General features: G+C 39.9%; 1 pseudogene; it reads right to left on the bottom strand.

Annotated features, from left to right (window-relative positions):
* Window positions 1–360: 360 nt before the first annotated feature.
* LOC102421341 lies at window positions 361–1,881 on the bottom strand (annotated as a pseudogene).
* Window positions 1,882–15,364: the final 13,483 nt, after the last annotated feature.

Genomic DNA, 15,364 nt, shown 5'->3' with positions numbered 1-15,364 from the left:
ATCCACCCCAGGATTAACTACTACCAATGCAGCTGGAGCTCAAATACCTCTTTCCCTCCCCAACCAGTTCAGATTCATGTTTCTGATTCTAGGACACTTGGTCACTGAGGTCCCATGAACTCCCCAGCATTTGCCCCTGTGATCGTGGACCCGGGCTTGGTCCCTTCCTTTCCCCATTCACAGGAGCATGAATCTGGAACGTGGGTGCCCCCTGCATAATGCACCCGGTTCTATATTACAGCTTCCAAGGGACCAGAACAAAGCTTCTGCTGAGTGTTCCCACGGAGCAGGGTCATTACAGGGGCACAGTATGGCTACACGTCATGAAAACTCCACATCATAAATTTTACTGTTGCCACATTAGTGACAGTACTTGGTGCCAGGACAGATGGTGTTGGGATGTTCTAACTCCTTCAGCATCCCCACTAACTCATCCAAAAACAGAGCAAGTCTCTCCGTATCCACAGTCCCCTGGGTCCTGTAACACTCCAGGGGGATGGGGTACAGTATGCTCTCCAAACTGGGCAGCACAGCTATGTGGCGCAGCAGCTTCTTTACGGTGGCCATGGAGAGAGGGTTATCAGAGATGGTGAAGTCTCTGAGCTGGTGACAGCGGCTCAGGACAGGCAGGATGGCCTCGACTTGGGAGTCCACCATCGCACAGTTATCCAGGTGCAGGTCCTGGAGGCTGGGTGCCACTGCCTCCAGCAGAGCTCGGAGAGGCTCAAGACTAAAATCCGCGAGGCTGAGGCCAAATAGATCCAGGGACTTCAGCTGCCTGAGGTTTGGGCACTGGAACAGGTGTGTCAGGTCTGAATGCGTCAGCCGCTGGCAATGTGTTATGGAGAGTTTGTCCAAGGGGGTCTGCAGGCACCTGAGCATCTGGTCCAGACGGCCTCTGAGGAAGGAGGGAGAATCCATGTTGAGGTCCCGGAGGTGCCTCAGCCTGCGCATCTGAGACAGGAATTGGGAAAAGGATCTCTGTTCCTCCTGCTGTTGGCTGTCCCAATCCTCTTCCTCTTCCCACTCCTGGTCCTCCCACTCCTGCTCCTCTTCCTCCTGTTCCTCCTCCTGTTCCTCTTCCCACTCCTGGTCCTCCCACTCCTGCTCCTCTTCCTCCTCCTCTTCCTCTTCCCACTCCTCCTCTGTCAACATGTGAATGTAGGAGAGAGAGAGTCTCTGTAGGTTACTCATCTGACCCAGGTAAAGAGCTAATGTCCCCAGGGTGCGTAGGTCCCAGGTGCATTTCACTTCCACCTCCTGGATGCAGTCCAGCTGCACCCTATCCAGGACCTTTCTGACCCTCTGGAAGGGCACCTCAGAAAGCCTCAGGGTCTTGCAGCACAGGTGTACCAACTTTTCCCTCTGCTGGGTCCATTGGAGGATGTACATGAGAAACTCATCCCCGTCCCTTTCATTGAAGTTAAGGTCTAGGAACACCTCCAAGGGAGCCAAGGGGTGTTCCATGTTGGGGCTGGAGCTGTGCACAGCCACTGGTCCTGTCAGTGAGCAATTCTGGGCGCTGTCTCCACACCACATCCTCCAGAAGTTGTCACCTGTTTTCCTTAAATCCAGCACCCGCAGTTTCCAGCTCCTGGGCCGAACCTCCTGGGCAAACAGAACGTCAAGCCCATCGAACACGGCTTTTAAGACCTGGTCCAGGGACAGATGTGACAGGCAGCCCAGAGGGAGGACAGTGAAGGGCCAGGCATGCACCATCGCCTTCAGGGGCTCCCAGATTCTCCTGCGGTAGGCCTGAATGAACAGCGGCGGGAAGAGAGCAGCCGGCAGGTAGTCCAGAGCTGTGATGGCTGAGGCCTGGTCCCTCAGCAGGCTCTCTCCTGCCAGCTGCAGGAGTGTGGGTGGGGTCTGGATGTTCATCTTCAAGGTGCTCAGAAAGGAATCCTTCTGAAACGTCTGCTGTGACTGGGTTGGCTGGGGCTCAGATCTCAGACCTGGTGGAGAACCACAGCACTGACTGCAGAGCTGGAGGACTCTGAATCTCTCCTCTGGTGCCTGAGGTTTTTATACACCTTCTCAAAAGCTAACATCCAATCAGAACCCTCAGTCTCCATCCCTTAATCTTATTGGGATTATTTCCTCTCTCCAGATTAATGGATTGAGAGAAAGTTAGGGAGGGACAGGGTTGAGGACTGGCTCATGGATTCCTTCCACAGACACTGACCGTGGTTGACGGATGGCTCCCAGTTGTCATCCTCAGGGTGGGACAGTGAAGGTGTAATCGGTTCCTGATGTTAAACAGGAAAAAACACAACCTGAGAGCGTGGTGGCTGGGGGTCTTTGGCCACATTAGAGTAATCCAAATGTATCCACAGTTAAAACAGCCAACGCCCACAGCTGACACCATTTGGTGTCATCCCCAAAGAAAACAAATGAAATGTGTCCATGCATCAAGGGAGGTTTTATGTCAGGTAACATAGCAGATCATGAGCTCCACAGGGATTAAGGGGTGGGCAAGTGAGAATGTGGCTGTCCCTGTAGACCCCAAGGCTTCTCTGAGGGAGGTCAGGTAAGAATCTCCATGGGAAGCAGGGTCAGGGCTGGGCAGGGTGGGGGTGGGCCATCCTAATGGAACCCTGTGAATAACCCAGGGCCATGTAACAGATCGGTGTTTTTTCTTGGAAAGAAAAGAGATGGAAAGACTCTTCTGTGGGTGAATTTAGGGTTTAAAAGACCAACTGGAGGACAGACAGTGCCATCCTAGAGGGCAAAGGGAGAGATCGCATCTTCTGTCCCTCCCAGGAGGAAAAGGGTGGGTCTCCTCTGGGAAAAATGGGATTAGCTCAGCAACTGGGTGGAGAAGATTAAATCTAAGAATGTGATTAGAGGGAAAGAGGCCAGACCTGGGAGTTAGACATTTTCAAACCAGAAAGCTGTGGGGGGGAGCATCTTATATGTTACAACGATATGAGACATGGTTCTTGTTTTTTGCAGTGTATCTAAAGTTGCTCTTACTATAGTTTTCTCTCTTCATTGCTTTCCTCAGAGCTCACTATCTAACTTGTTGGACTGAGGTGATGCTACCTTTATGATGCAAACAAAGTCTTAAAATGTGCTTGTAGGATGGGCTTCCCTTGGTGCCATGAGAAGTACATGTTTCGGACAGACATAGGAGCATGTCACCACCACTGCCAACCCAAAGCAGAAACACCTCAGTGGAGCTAATATCTATTAGAAAGAAATGCTCCTTACTTTTTGCTACTGAGAGCTCTGAGACTATCTGTTATGCAGCAACAGTAAACTGCTGACCAATAGAGACAGCAGGTCTGGCCCTTCTCTGAGCTTATTTTAGATCTCTTTGCAACTCTAGGTGTTCCAGGCATTTTGACTTCCTTCATGTCTTCAAACACTAACTTTATTCTTACTTTGTAACTCGTGGACAAGCTGCCCACTCTGCCTGGACTCTGCTTTCCCCTGGATTGCCTTGCCTTCTTGTCATCTTCCAGGTTTCAGCTTAACTAGTATCCACTCAGTGGGACATTCTCAAACCACAACACCTAAATATAGCCCTCCTCACCTCTGCTCTGTAAGTCTCTATCACATATATTCCTGTGTTTATCACAATTCATAATTATCTATTTGCTTTGTCATTTATTATTTTTGTAGCTAGTCTCTGAGATTAAAGAATATATGGAATTTTTCTTCAGTATAACTACAGTGAACCCCAGAGTGACTGTTCAACGTATATGAGAGAATCAACTCTGAGGAATGGTTTCACCCATTTATCATACCCCAACCTGCCGGAAGCCAATTCTAGCATGACATAATTGCAAGAGTTTCATCAAAAGGTTGATGGAACTTGGGGACTCAACAAGGGCTGAGTCACATATGTTGTCACCTATTGGGAATGGCTGAGGGCATTTCCCCAAACCTGAAAAGGATACATAAATGATAGCTCAGGGCATCTTTTTTTTTTAATATATTTTATTGATTTTTTACAGAGAGGGAGAGGGATAGAGAGTTAGAAACATTGATGAGAGAGAAACATCGATCAGCCGCCTCCTGCACACCCCCCACTGGGAATGTGTCCACAACATGGTACATGCCCTTGACCGGAATCAAACCTGGGACCCTTCAGTCCGCAGGCCGACACTCTATCCACTGAGCCAAACCAGTCAGGGCAGCTCAGGGCATCTTAATACATGTTATTGCCTCCTACTGGCCAAACACCTGAACAGCCGTAGGCAAATTCTTGCAATCTGACAATGGATTCTGTACCTAACCCTACCCTTTGAAGTGTATGTCTCCACCTTGCCTTAGGACAAATTGTGTTAATAAAAAGTAAGGGGTCCTGAGATGGAAAAGAAAACAAAACAAAAAAAACAACTTAGTTCCTTTAGCTAAGTCCTCTCTGACTTCCTATAATGCCTTTCAAAATTATGTTTCGTCTCTAGACTCTTATTTAATTTATGCACAGCACCTTCTCCAGATTTCTGAACCCTTCTAGATACCAGATCAAGACCACGGGCACCAACCCACCAAGGCAACCGCAAGAATACCACACTCAATTAACAAACTCACAGATAATAAAATGTGTCCTGTTTGAATAGACACCTTTTTTTTTTTCTTTTGAACATTCTAAAATTTTATTTTTTAAAGTTTTATATATGAAATAAACATGTCTGATATGCTGATAATTTCATGTCAGAGCTCTGAAGGATAGTCAGATGTTTTAGGCTTTTTTGTTTGTTTGTTTGTTTTTCCCACCACACTGTTATGGATTCACTCAGCGAGATAGACCACCGACTCAGAATTTAAATTTAAGAGCCTTTATTAAGCTGGCCAGCTGACTATAGTTACAGTACCCTGCCGAAGCAGAGGCTGAACTGCAGCGCTGACTGCAAGAGTTACATTTTATTATTAAATTTTGTGGAGGCCCAGAGAAAAATGTGTCTTTCAAATTCTGGGCCCCCCAATATGGAGGAAGCTCTCTTTATTTATACTTTTCCCAGTCCTTTGTCTCCCAAATTTGGAATGAGACTTCCGGGCCTTCTGAGAAAGAAGGCCTGCATGCTGGGAAGGGGCCATGAGACCATATCTCAAGGCCTGGCCTGATGTCAGTACCTTCCTATCTATGTGTTTTAGGAACAGACAGCACAGCATGACCCGTCTGGCCAAAGCTCAAGATACGCAGCCCAGCACAACACTTTTCGTAGAACCTATAATTTAATGTTTTCTAGGTCACTGATTAAGAAAATAAAGATTTGATAGTGGAAATATATTTATATTCATCAAATTCTGGTTACAACTGGTACATTCAAGCACCAATTTCATTTTCTCCCAGTTTGACACTTCACTCTATGGTTTTCTGATGTAACTGGGAAGCAAACATCATCTTATGATTTGTTTCTTCCAAACCATTTGGCTTTAATAGTATATTCAAAAGTGCAGAAAAGACTATTTTTTTCTTTCACATTTGTATCCCATTTTTCTTTCAGTCAATATCTAAAGTATTTGCTAGATAAGAGCTGTATTCTTACAAAGTATGTAAGTATGTAAATACATATAACATCTACAATTATTTTATAGTCTAACAAAGAATTATACTTAAAGATCAGCCAATTTTTATGCATTTATCATCAGTCCAATTTTATTCAAAGCATTGAGTATGCTTTTTATATCTAGAATTTTTTAGGAATTATTTTCCTCTTTGAATCAGCTTCTATAAGAAAGAAAAAAATAAGCTCCAACTTTTAAATTATAAGATGACACAAACTACACAATAACAAGAATGCATTAGCTATTCTGTAATTTATATCTGAAATTGGAGAGATAATGTGCAAACACTTCATAAAAAATCCTGAGTTAAAAGAAATGTTTGTCAAATTTTTCTCTCACTTTTTTTTCTGTGGAATGCAGATGTTCATATTTAAATTTGTCACATTTTTATAGTTCTTTCTTTTTTTATAGTTCTTTTTAACTACTTTCCTCCTTTGATTTTTCCCCTAAATACAGAACAAAAAGCAAGAAAATTAAAATTCATAGCTATGAAATAAATTTTACAAAGAAACTTTTTATTTTCTCTCTGTCTTTTTTTACGTTTCCTAAAGTTCTGCTTCCCAATATGTTTTAATATAAGTTTAGTTTATATTGCTGAGGAACTCTGCTGAAGATAATGTAGTACTTTGCAAATCAACATGCCACTAATTGCTTTAAATCTGATTGGGTATGGTATTTAACCAGTATGCTATGATATGGATTCTTATAGTAGCCAGGAAGCTGACAATTGGCCTCTTAATGGTATGGGAGAAGAAAGCAAAGGTAGAGCTTAAACTGCATGTAAGAGCTAATTTTTATCTGCCCTTGATTAGTAGTAACAACAACAAAAACCTATAACTATTGAAATTTAAAGATGATCCAAATCTTTATTCTACTTTCCAAATCCCATTTTCACATTCACTTTACTGTTTCCTAGCATATATTGAAACTTCTCCCCCTTTCTATTTTTTTTCCAGTTTATGAGCATATTACTACCTTAATAGAGCAAATAAAAGAAAATTCAAAAGAGAGGTGATATGAGTTAGTGCTCAATAACCAAAAATATGCTACCACAAAGTATTGGTATAATCCTTGAAAAAAATAAACAGAGTGGGGTGAGTCTTCATTGCAGTGATGATGTAGTACGGAGGAATGGAAAGCAAAGAAGGGGGAAAAGTAGTGAAAATTGAGACATGGAAACAAATATTCAGATTGAGGTGTGAAATTCACAAGAGCGGATAGGAATCAGGACTTCTATTTTTTGCTGTTCATAAAAAGTGAATTTTCACTAAAAACGATGCTATTAGGATAAGTGTTATCTCTCAGTTTGATAGACACACTTTTTAACCTTGTCCTCCTCCACTATCTATGTGTACCTTCCACAGAACAGGGCTAAAATCCTGACTTTTATTATGTGATCTAATACACATGATTGAAATAACCTAGGAAATCTTATATCACAGCATTCCCACACAAATAAGATTTTACTCATCCATGCTGTGTATCTAGGAGAACTGTTTATTCATCCATTCACACATCCACCCTTCCATGTATCCATCTGTTCACCCATCCATCTAATCTTGTTTGCAAATATTTGGAAATCATTATTAAGCTCCAGCATATTTCAGGTTTTGTGTACATATGTGTCCTTCACGTAACTTCCAGGATATGACATATTTCCAGTAATGCATCTAAATTTTAATGTGACTAAAAGAACTAGCCATATCTGTGATTTTAATGTCAACATAAAATTATTCTGGGATTTACTAAGCTTCTTGCAAACCAAAGCAATGTTGTACTCCATTTTGGATCTCTTCTAAAAAAATACAGCTATCTGAAAAGGTTTGTAATCAAGGAAAATTTTATGGACTTCTAATGAAATATATTGTAAGAAATCTTAGACTATCTTTAACAAAATAAAATTTTTCCAGAGATGTTATTTGAAAAGAGGAGAAAAAAAAGTCCTATCGCATACATCTTTCTTGATAAGATCCAAAGGCAGCAATTTTCAACTGGTGTGCCACAAGAAATTTTAAAACGTGTAATACCTGACTATTTAATCAGGGGCACTGATCTCTTTTCCCTTAGATTGTCCAATAAAAAAAGGACAACAGCCAACACAACAATAGCTGTCTGGTGTGAATGAATCAAAATTATGCCTATTTTATTTTTTCAGATCAGCAAAAAATATGTATTTTTTGATGTGTCACAGAATTTTTGTAATTAGTTTATATGTGCTATGAGATGAAAATAGTTGAAAATTGCTGTCCTAAGATATTGCACATCTCTTTCAAAAAACCATCATATAGGTTAGGCTACATTTCAATCTAAGAAGATGAATTAGGTACATTGGACATTGGACATGCCTTCTGAAATTTGGAACATTATATCTCTAATGTGTTCCTGAATATATGCACATATTAAATTCTTGAAATGTTTCCCTGGATATTTGAAAATATCTATTTTAGCTAACCACAGTTTACACATGTTTATATATATCTTTCCCGAGTAAAAAATCCCACACACCATGAAATGAGTTTCTCTGAGAGTTCTTCTTTTTTTTTTTTAAGTAGAAGCCATTTTTAAATTTTATATATTTTTATTGATTTCAGAGGGGAAGGGAGAGGGAGAGAGAGATAGGAACATCAATGATGAGAATCATTGATTGGCTGTCTCTTACAAACCCTCTACTGGGGATTGAGTTTGCAACCCAGGCATGTGCCCTTGACCAGAATCAACCCCGGGACCCTTCAGTCTGCAGGCAGATGCTCTATCCACTGAGCCAAACCAACTAGGGCACTCTGAGAGTTTTTATAGACTAAAAAATATGCTTAAAAAGAGCTAAAATGGTATCAGAAGCATTGTGTTGTGCTGTCTGAACATGATTCTGATGGAATGGAGTTGATTTTTAGAAGGAGCAACTGCCACATTTATCCATGAGACACTCAATACCACTTTCACAGACAAAATTAGGATTTCAGACAATTACTGAACTGATGCTCTATGATGTTTGATTCATTATTTTATCCCCAAACACAAGTGGAAGAAAGCAATTTTAAATTTAGTTACATGATTTATATATATATATATATATATATATATATATATATATATATATATATCATAAATACACCTTAATATTAGCACAAAATGAAAAAGATATAACAGTAGACTTAAGATTTGTCCCATATAGATAACACTTTAAAAACAAAGGCTCTATTAATCACAAATTATCATCATTAATTGTAGTTACTTGAATGTGTAATTCAAAGTGATAGAGAAAAGAAGGGTTGGGTATCTATTGTCAACAGATGTTAATGGTCTTGCTCAACAAAATGGCCTCAAGTCTGAAATTCTTCATCTTCTTGTGTAGAGTTTGGTCTTTTACAATTTTAAATACAATTTGTCCAATATTTCTGTTATTGAATTTATACAAAACTTAATATTCTTTGTTGAAATCCACATTAGAAGATGAATCATACTTCTAATCATACTGTGGCACTTCCCTCTTGCCACACAGTAAACTGGACACATCAATAGCTGTGCCCCTTGTCAGCCAGAAAGTCTGTGATGGGAAGCTGGCACATCATAAATCCAGTTGCACGAAAGTGATTTTTGTAAGGAAGAAATGACACAGACTTAACCAGGTCTTGTTACAATCTTCAAGCTGTCATCTCTGTCTCAGATACAGCCATCAAAGGGAGCTGAGTGGCCCTGTTGTTCTCCATCGGGTTATAGTAATACCACTGAAATACCCAGGAGATTTAGCATTTTAGATGTGGGCATTTTCATCAACGTGTCTTCAGTTTATGACTTAGTGCATGAACCCCCTTTTTTATAATTCAATTAGTGAGGCTAAATAAAATCCCACATTTTAAGAATAGAAACCTCATAAGTAAGGAAACCATGTTATATATATGTAAAGGTTCTTTTCTAAGGCTCAGTAAGCTTTTACTCACAGGTTAATGTAAGGAAACAATATAATTTGGAATTCATAAAAAACAGAGTTGCCCTAACCAGTTTGGCTCAGTGGATAGAGCGTCAGCCTGAGGACTGAAGGGTCCCAGGTTCAATTCCAGTCAATGTTTCTCTCTTATTGATGTTTCTAACTTTCTATCCCTCTCCCTTCCTCTCTGTAAAAAATCAATAAAATATACTTTAAAAAAGCAACAGAGTTATCTAATAAAAATGCCTTTTGGATTTTTTAAAAAAAAGCAATAATTGAGGTAAAAGTGATGTGATTATGTTAATATCCTATTGAAGAATTCAGTGAGAAAGGGAAGATACAATTTATTATAAATTTTTTGAGCTGTATGAGTTATAAGCTTCCCTGTTGGGATAACTCAATAACTCACAGATACCATAAATCTCTTCATTTGAAGTGCATCGTTAATTTTATGACAAAATTAACCCAATACCATCAGATCAACAGGCAAAGCTTGACACCTTTTTTTTTTTAGACCTTTCTACTTGATATTTGACGGGGTCCACAAACAATTTTGACAGTTCACTAGGCTTTAACCTTGAGCCTACTGTAGCCAATAGGATCCTAGGATCAGCAGTGACATGATCATAGCTAGGGCCTTGTGGGTGGAGTCAATAAGCAGCACAGCTCACTGTGATACATGACCCCTTTCCTTACCACGTGGGACCATCCTACATTGGGGTCCCTCTGACAGGGGAAGATTACTTTCAGCTCCCTGCTTGCAGTGTTCTGATAACCTGGCATAGTTAATTGTACTTGGGAGTCAAGTGACTTCTACAGAGCATGCATTTTAATTAGCTATCAAATGAATAGGGAGGCTGTTTGTCTAAATTTTCTTTCTTTGTACTAATTAATTGGGAGTCAAGGGTCAGGATCTTGTCTTGCAAAGTCCATTGAAGAAATTAATTTCAAATATTTATATACATCTGCTTACAAGCATGGGATTCAGAGTTCATTTTACATTATAAAATAGGCCCAACATGCATTTAGATGGATGTGCAGGCATCAGGCGGCAAGCAATAATGATGGTAAGTTAAATATCAAAAAAGATTTGTTTTCTCTTGCAATCTTTAAGGCAAAGAGTATTTTAAACTCATTAAGCAGGCAGGAGAGAAATCTGTAGGCAATGATTATATCTTAACTGAATTTGAACAGAAATTATATTAAAAATAAAGAGGCAAATAATTCAAGATTTGATATTTTGTAGAAAATAAATGGACTGTAGAATGGAGGCAGTATTCTGAATATTCCTTAATACTTTTGTGTTCAATTATTTAAAATGAAAACACTTGGGAAAAAACTCTTTCAGCTTTAAACTTTGCCTTGTGCCTGAAGTAACAGCACTACCAAAATACCTGGATACATTAGTCTGGCAAATAATTTTAAAATGGATAAAACTATAAATATTTTGTTAGTTTATAAATTTTGTATTTGCTGTATGTATATTTCCTAAACAGTGACTCTATGTGGTTCTGCAAAATGTGAGATGATCAAGGTTCCTGAAAGAGGGCGAATGCAGTCCTGGGGCCAACAGTGAACGTATATTGCTGTTCTTCATCATAAAAGAAAACTTGCATCCCCTCTTCCGATGGGGATCAAAAAGAATGCATTTGACAGACAAATAGCTGCAAACCAAGTGCATAGTCTATGCTGACACATTTTTGTAAAGATATCACATCTAGCAAAGTGTTGCAATTGGGCTACAAACTAGTTAAGTTCATGGTAGTCCCTTGTCATCTGCCACCATACATTTACTTATGTATTTATTTCTATCAAATGGTTTAAGATGGGAACCACCACTACCACATTTTCTAAATCATTAATCTCTGCAATTCCTCAGGGAATGTGTTCTTGCTTCTGATTTACTACTTTGAGCAGAGGGTAGTGTAGTTCCAGGAACTTCCAACTAACTCGTTTTAATCACTTCCACTCCAAATCAGAGTGTGCTTGTCAGAGTTCTGCCAAATTCTCAGTATGTGCATTACAACTGTGTATCTAGGGGCCAGGGAGTAACTACTGGGTGCGTCCTTGGCTGCACTCCATCTGCTATAAGACAAAAGTGGGCCAGAGCTTTATCCATTTCTTGGCCTCCATAGTTTCCCAGTCAATGAGGAGCATGATGATTTTTAGGGTATTTGTTATCCTTATGCATTTATAGATTATACCCCGAAGTTCTGAGTACAGTATTTCTTTTTTCTATTGTAAGGTTAAGTCTGGTAATTAGCACAGAACACTTTGGGGACAGATTGAAGGGATATTCATCCTTTCTCAAGGGCATTTATTTTCACTTCCAACTATTGGGCTCTGGGTTTGTGAACTGGCTTAGGCTTTGAAACTGCATCAGCAATTATGATGTTTATTCCACTGCTGTGGAAAACCTTGTATTTGCTATTTTAAAATTATTTTTTGGTTGAAAAGTCAAGTAACACCCAAGTTGGCTGTCCATTTATCTTGCTACCATATGCTCCTTGGAGTATCAACCATTGCCACAGATCCAAGGCACCCTGGTTGCCACGTCAACCTTGCTGTCCATAACAGTAAATATTCCTACCTTTCCTCTACCTAGTAAATGCTGCCACTTAAAGCTTGCCATTCTGAAATCCTATCATCCCCACTGAAACTAGAGAGCCCAGTTTCAGAAAACGACTCTACTATCAAACACTGTGTACAGAAGCTTTAATTTGCCCTCTGCCAGGGAATCCCTTATTACCTTGTGAAGAGAGTGTCCTATTGGATTTCAAATAAGACATGGTTGATCCATACACTAAATCCTAATATGCAATAGATCTGATCCAACATTTCCACCCACCTCCTTGAGCCTTCTTATCAGGTTACTCTGTTAAGACTGTTTAACATCTCTACCTCATTTATTGAGAACCATTATTTTTTTAACCATACTTTAAAGATTCACCTCAGTAATACAAATAACTAGTTATAGTTGCTCTCACCATGATGTTAAAGTGTCTCCTAATATTCTTCTTTGCTGGTTCAGAATCTTCATAATCCATTCCTAAGTATGTTCCCTTTCATATTAACCAGGTTTTCCAATTCTTCCTGAAGCAGGGGCTATATTTCCCTACTTAAGTTGGTTGAACCTGGATAATGGCCTGGAGACAATGAGATGGGAACAAGTGGTGGGTGGGATATATAACACCTTGCAAGGCACCTGCCTCAGCTGAGGTCTTTACAGCATCTCCAGGAAAAGGTAGGTGGTTTTCCCTTAGCAGGTGGGAAAGTGTTCCTTGCTTTTGTTTTGTTTTTTGTTAATCCTCACCCCATGATATTTTTCCATTGATTTTTTGGGAGAGTGGGAGAGAGGGAAAGACAAAGAGAAACATTGATGTGAGAGAAACACAAAGATTGGTTGCCTCCTGCACCAATCCTGACCAGGGCCTGGGCTTGGGAGGAGCCTGCAACCAAGGTATGTGCCCTTGAGTGAAATCCAACCCTGGTTCCTTTGGTCCTCAGGGTAGGGCAGAAAGAGCTCCTTTTGTCAGTCTAGTTATTTAAGAGAAATGTGTAGATTTAAAATTTTTATACTTGTCTACCCAAATATTCCCAATTATCTTTCTGTAAGATCGCTGACCTTAGGTATGAGATAAGTCAAGTCTATGTCAGAGTACCTCTTTTGTAGCTCTGTTTCATTTGAAATAAAATCTGGGCCTAATATTTAGTATAGTCTGTCTAAAGCTATAGAAAGTAGGGGTCTCTTTAACTGCTTCCAATTTGGCCTTAACCTCTACAGTGCAATTTGAGTTGATTGTAGGCTAACCTGAGCCACTTATTTTCTTTTTTAAGGCTTAAATAAGCCATCCACCAATACAATACTTATAATATCATTCACATATTGTTCCAGGACATCTTCTACCTGTAACTCATCCCACTAGTGAGACTCTTAGAAATAGTGATGTTAGAGAATGTAAGAGTAACCATCACCCCACTTATCACAAAAAAATGGAGTCCTTATTATACCTGACTGGTGGGTGGATCTGGTTTAGAATTACTTCATGATTCTTTACTTTGAAAGGCCACTTCTTATTTCCAAAAGTAGAGACTGAGACAATGGCTTTCTGTAAGGAGTTTACAGTGGGTAGTGATCAAATGAATAGGTGTGGAAAATTGGGAAAAGTAGAAGTCATACATGTAGGTGTTATCAATTTATTACTGCTTGTTTCTCAGGGACTTTCAAAAGAAACAGGGAGAATAAAGCAAATAACTCGCTGAGAGATGGAATGGGGCATTTGGGTTGGTTAATGGTTGTTCCATAGTGCATTACACCTTCATATCTCCAGGCTGCATGTTTCTGAGTACCAGGTGGGTTCCCATAGAGCAGCAGTTCTCAACCTGTGGGTTGCGAGCCCTTTGGGGGTCGAACGACCCTTTCACAGGGGTCGCCTAAGACCATCGGAAAACACATATATAATTGCATATTGTTTTTGTGATTAATCCCTATGCTTTAATAATGTTCAATTTGTAACAATGAAATTGGGGGTCACCACAACATGAGGAACTGTATTAAAGGGTTGCGGCATTAGGAAGGTTGAGAACCACTGCTAGAGGTTCTTATCCTCCCCATAGTCTGTCTCCATATCATTTGTCTTCAGACAAATAATCAAGGTCAAGTAATACAGCTTGAGGAAGGAAGATTTGTAAGACCTGGTGGATATGAGGGAAGAACAATCCAGGGTGGATATGGAGATGTTTAATATCATGGAAAGGGCATCTAGAGTTAGTCCTTCTGCACTGGCTTAGAGGTGCACAGGGCAGTAGCAAGAGTGCATCATGGGTCAAATAATAAGCCTCAGCACCAATGATGTATGCGCCCAAATTCCAGGAGTCCATAAATATATTGCTTTACATGACAGAAGGGACTTTTTAGATAAAATTAAGGTTAAAGACCTTAAAATAAGATTATTATCTTATATTATCCTGATTGCTCCAATCTTATCACACATGGGCCCTGAAACACAAAGATCTTTCCATGGGTAGAGGCAGAGGAAGTGAAAAGAAGGATAACTCAGTGAGATTACAAACGTGAGGGTGATACCATAGTGGTTCTGAGATGTACGGGCCCACATACTAGGACCAGAGAGATACATCTAGGAGCTAAGGATGGGCCCTAGCTGATAGCCAGCAAGAAAACTGGAACCTCACACCTGGGAAGCTGATGAATATTCTATTGAGAACCTCCCCTGAGACCTCCAGATACAAGCCCCCAGGACAGAGGACCCAATGTCACTCTCTCTATGGAGCACACCCGTGCCTTTCCCACCCTCTTCTCTCAGGACTCTTTCTCCATAGCTCCCACGGCCCTTCCTTCCTTTCTGTAACTGGTTTCCTGAGCCCATTTCTTCTCAGGCTCTCTTCTTCTACCTCTGTGACTCTTCTAAGTAAACTTTCTCTTAGAGTTTGAGTCTTGCTCTGAATTCTTTCTTAGCTAGAACTCAAGTACTGAAGTTGCTGAGCAGAAAACTAGCACCTGATCCTGTGTCAACGCCAACAGTAAGTAGACAAAATTAATAAAAACGTGCATATATTTAGCATAATATTTAAATTATATGATTAGTTTTCTTGTTTGTTTGTTTTTCAGGTTAGGTTGGGGAGAAATGTTACAAATAAATTAAAATCTGTTTGGTATCAGACTTATCCTTAACAACATTAAATACCCAAAGGCAGTGAGGCAGTTTCAACTTTAAATATTGGAGAAGGAAAAGCCTCAGAAATGTATACTCAATTGAGTTGAAATTCATATTTGAAGGTCTTAGAAAAATATTTGTAATATGTACAAAAGCTCAGCAAATGTACCACAGATACTTTTCATACATATACTTGATGAAATATACCAATAAAATAATACCTTGATCAAAATACAAAAAAATG

Source organism: Myotis lucifugus, unplaced genomic scaffold, assembly GCF_000147115.1.
Source record: "Myotis lucifugus unplaced genomic scaffold, Myoluc2.0 scaffold_32, whole genome shotgun sequence".
NCBI lineage: Eukaryota > Metazoa > Chordata > Mammalia > Chiroptera > Vespertilionidae > Myotis > Myotis lucifugus.
Note: the sequence above shows the minus strand (reverse complement) of the source record. Positions and strands in the feature narration are given on the sequence as shown.